This window comes from Gossypium hirsutum, chromosome A12 (genome assembly GCF_007990345.1).
Source record: "Gossypium hirsutum isolate 1008001.06 chromosome A12, Gossypium_hirsutum_v2.1, whole genome shotgun sequence".
NCBI lineage: Eukaryota > Viridiplantae > Streptophyta > Magnoliopsida > Malvales > Malvaceae > Gossypium > Gossypium hirsutum.
The window spans coordinates 94,779,557-94,784,509 of NC_053435.1; the positions used below are offsets into that span (position 1 = coordinate 94,779,557).

The window sequence follows — 4,953 nt, forward strand, 5'->3', positions numbered from 1 at the left end:
ACAAGTCATCATCTTTTTCATGTTCAAATTCCTACTCATTACATGATTTATCTACTCCATTTAATTAGTTAAAAATGAATATCCATGGTTAGGATAGTTGAAATAATCATGCCTTTTGTATTGACAGTTCTATTCATTCATATAGTAATGTGCAATACATTATTTGCCATTTTACTTATATCACCATGCTAGTGCCACAAAAGTATACCATTGAACTTATCGTTTTTAGTTAGTTCTAGTAGTTGAGGCTTGAAATTATGATTTTTAAGATTTGACTTCGTTTTACTTTGACCACTCATCAAGATGACTTGATGATTCTAATCGCAAGTACCATGTCATCTTCACGTGGTAAAAAGGTTGTTGTCCCTGCTTCCAAGAAAAGGAAGGGAGCGTCATCTTCTGTGGGTCCAACTGCGGAAATTCGTCACCCCTTCCTACAGTTTCCCCGTGGGCCTAGGAAGAACTTTTCCAGATACTTCAGGCCCGACCTTTAATTGCGGGCCGCTACATCGACTGGGCCGCTGTAGAACAATTTCAGTTGGTTGATACGATTCAAGCCCTCTTAACCACCGACCCTTGGGAGCTGTTCTTTGGGATGATCGAACCAACATACCTCGAGCTTACGATGGAACTATGCTCAACATTCCATCTCCAGACTATAATGACGAACTACGATGATCCCGGTACGGTGCAATTTCGCCAAGGCGGATTAGTCCTCCAGCTTAACGTCTGAGAATTTGGTACGGCACTAGTTTTATATACGGAGGAGTTCAAGGAAGAGAATGACTTAGATGCTCTCACTCGCTATATACATTTCTCTCCCTCAAAGTGTTGGCACACTTTGGCCCCTGGCACAGCCTCCTACAATCCTAGTCGCTCCAAGGTATCAATTCTCTCACCATCTCTGAGGTACCTACACGCCATTTTGGCTCACACGATTACAAGAAGGCGAGAGAGCACTGGCGTCGTCAACACTTACGACGCTTACTTTTGATGGTACATGTCGCACTGGCACGTCATCGACCTTGCCTATTTCATCGCTCTCGCGATTCAGCACCAGACGGAGTGGCATAGGAAAGGGGTCATCTCTATTAGCCCCTACGTGACTCGACTGGTGCGACACTTCGGGCTCCTCAACACCGCGGCCCAAGAATCATTCCTCATCCTCATTGGCCAAATGTCTCAACAAGGCATCTCGAGCATGCTTAGTATGAGGATGATCGAGAGGCGCCGAGGAACCTACCTTCCCCAATATCGTCTCGCCCAACCTACTGAGGAGGAGGCCTACGAGGACATTCTTGATGATGTCCCCCCCACAGCACGATGACCCACCGACTCACCCACCACCACCCTCTCGACCAGTTCATGCGGCGGCTTCATATGTTGACATCTCTGAGCGCTTCACTCAATTCGAGCAGCAGTGTTTTCAACGATTTGACAATATTGATGCTACTCTACAGTAGATTTTCAGCACCTCCACATCTCATTGCCAGTCCCACCTCGCGAACCATCCAGTGATGAAGATGTTTAAAAATATTTATTTATTATTTTAAGTTTTTAATTTTTATTAAAACTACTTTTTATTTTTATTAGATTTTAAAATTTTTAGTTTTAATTATTAATTTTGGTTATTTCTTATTGAGTGAATCTGTAGTTAGGATGTGAAACTCTGTGATATTCTGAATCAAAGGTAATTACTTAAATGAGGAGAGACACCTATGTTTGCATGATTAAATACTCAACTTGGAATGTTTGAAACTTTTATGTTCTTTTCGTTGAATTCTCAATGTATGATTACCTATGGATTATTCTAAGATATTATCGATAGAAATTATAAGTTGAGAAGAATTTATTTTGATTATGAGTTGAGAATTTTCCTTGAGAATAAGCAAATACTTAAGTGTGGAGGTATTTGATAAACCGTAATTTATACATATTTTTACCCCATGTGTAACGCATTTTATGGATGATTTTCCATTAGAATTGGTGAATTTGATGCTCCTAATGCTTTAATTTCATGTTTTACACATAGAAGAGCATAGGAGAGCGAAAGGAATGAGAAACGGGCCAAAAACAGAGAAAATTGGCCAAAGTACGAAATTAACACGGCCTGGACCTCCTCACACTGGCAGACCACATGGCCGTGTCAATTTGGCAGGCTCGAGCACGGCCTGAAGTAATCGCACACGGGCGTGTCCCTGCCGAGCCCAAATTGAGTCCAATTCGAAAAAGGCTAATTTTGAGGGCTTTTAGGCATTCCAAAGCCTATAAATACACCCTAGAGAAGGAAGAAAGAGGGGGAGAGAGGAGGGGAATAAGGAATTACTCCAAGAAAGCCGATTGATCCATCTCAGAAGCCAGATTCATCATCAAGACTGAAGATCTCTCCTCAATTTCCCTTCAGGAGTTTTGGGTTTTCTTTATGTTTTGTATTCTTTATCATTCTGAGATGTTTTCTTATTTAGTTATTAACTAAATCCCCTAAATACCTAAAGGGAATGAAACCTAAGACAAATCTTGTTATTATTTTCTGAATTGTATGATAAATATTTGACTTGTTCTTAATTATGTGTTCTGAATTCTTGTTTTGATATCCTAGGATACCGATTCAAGATAAGCTCTCATTCAGAGGAGGAATAGACCCTGTTTAAGAGTACATTTGTCATAATTAAGTGGAGTTGATTGCGCGCCTAGACATAGGGTGAGAAGATTTTGTCGGATTAAGGTGAAACCTAATAAGGGGACCCATAGATCGAGTTAATGCAACCCTAGAGTGTTAATTAGAGAAAAGTCTCGGTTATTCAATCTAGGGATTAGACGTTATTAGTCTTGAATAGGGATAATAATATAATTTAGGGATCTCTATAGAACAAGTTAAATGAATAGATCGTCCAATTCGGAGCTAGAATAACAAGTACAGTCTAGGTGAATTTTTCCTTAAGTATTGTCTTCATTCAATCGATTTTTCCAAAAGTAATTCCCCAATTCCATTCTCTGTGCGTTATAATTAGTTGGTTAAAACAAAAACCTCTTTATTCTTAGGCTAGATAATAAAAAGATATTCATTACTAGTACTTTTAGTTCCTTTGAGTTCGCAAACCCAGTTTTTCTAAAACTATACTACTATTCGATAGGTACACTTGCCTACATCGCGATAATAGTTAGTTCAAGAATGAGTAATTATAAATATTTAAAACCTATCACGAAACCACGCGATCAACAACAATTTGTTCAGTTTGATGGTTTACAGGACGAGGATCCAAACACTCATTTGGCGAATTTTCTGGAGTTCTGCGACACTTTTAAGATCAATAGCATTTCTGATGATGCCATACGCCTTCGGTTGTTTCCATTCTCATTGAGAAATAAAGTTAAACAATGGTTGAACTCGTTACCACGAGGGTCAATCACAACTTGGGAACAAATGACCTAAAAATTTTTACTAAAATATTTTCCGCCGGTTAAAACGGCTAAACTAAGGAATGATATCTTTTCTTTTGTGCAGATGGATCTAGAAACCCTGTATGATGCATGGGAGAGATACAAGGACCTATTAAGAAGGTGCCCTCACCATGGATTACCTCTATGGTTGCAGGTTCAGACTTTTTACAATGGTGTGAATCCTCAACAAGACAACTCATTAACGCAGCCGCCGGTGGAACTTTAAACAACAAAACACCTGAAGAGGCTTATGAATTTATTAAAGAGATGTCATTGAATAACTATCAGTGGCAAGTCATGAGAACAAAGCTGACAAAAGCAGCCGGTGTTTTTAACCTCGACGCGGTTACAATGCTATCTAACCAGGTAGAACTATTAAATAAAAATATTGATGGTTTGTATGGTTCTACTCAGGTACATCTAGTGATGAGATGCGATTCAAAAGGAGGAGGAGTACACACATAATATCAATCCTTCAACCCTAGCACCAAGGAGGAACAAGTTTAATATATGGGTAACAATTCTAGACCTCAAAATAACCCATACAGTAACACTTATAATGCAGGTTGGAGGAACCATCCCAACTTCTCATGGGGTGGCCAAGGAAATCAAAGGCCACAACATCACCCAGGTTTTTAATAACCACCTTACTAGGAGGAAAAGAAGCGAACCTTGAGGAGATTGTAACGAAATTCATCTCGGTGTCAGAAACTCGTTTTCAGAATATAGAAACAGTACTTAAGAATCAACAAGTGTCGATCCAAGGGCTCGAAACTCAGATAGGCCGGCTTGCTAAACTGATTTCTAACCGACCACAAGGTAGTTTGCCGAGTAATATTGAAACTAACCCAATGGAGCAGCTTAATGCGATTACTGTTCGAGATAAAGAAGGGTTAGTTGAACTTAAACCAGACTCGAGGCAAGGACTTGTGAAAAGTAAAGATAAGGATGAGGTGGACCACAGTGAACAAAAACCGGTAAGTAGAGAATATAAACCTCATGTGTCATATCCAAGTGCGACAAGGAAAGACCACAAGGACGAACAATTTGGTAAATTCCTTAAATTATTAAATAAATTAAATATTAACTTACTGTTTATTGAAGCTCTTTCGCAAATGTCGAATGCAGTTAAATTTTTAAGGGAGCTTTTAGCAAATAAACGAAAGTTGGATGAGGCGTCGCATGTGGAGTTAAGCGCAGTTTGCTCAGCCATTCTATAGAATAAGCTACCCAACAAATTGAAAGATCTAGGGAGCTTTACTATTTCTTGTTTAATTGGTAGCTTGATGTTAATAATGCATTGGTTGATTTAGGGGCGAGCATTAACATCATGCCCTACAAAATGTTCAAGCAACTAGGTTTTGGGAAACCTAAAAAAACTAGGAGCATTCAGCTAGCAGATAAAACCATCATATTTCCTAGGGGTATCATTGAAGATGTACTTGTCAAAATCGATAAATTTATATTCCCAATTGATTTTTTTATTCTAGAATGGAAGAGGATAGTGACGTG

General features: G+C 39.0%; 1 non-coding gene across 1 annotated transcript; it reads right to left on the reverse strand.

Annotated features, from left to right (window-relative positions):
* Positions 1-3,472: 3,472 nt before the first annotated feature.
* LOC121211871 (small nucleolar RNA R71) lies at positions 3,473-3,579 on the reverse strand. Its single transcript, XR_005907088.1, has one exon. It is a non-coding gene; the product is annotated as a small nucleolar RNA R71 (small nucleolar RNA).
* Between the last annotated feature and the right edge of the window lie 1,374 nt (positions 3,580-4,953).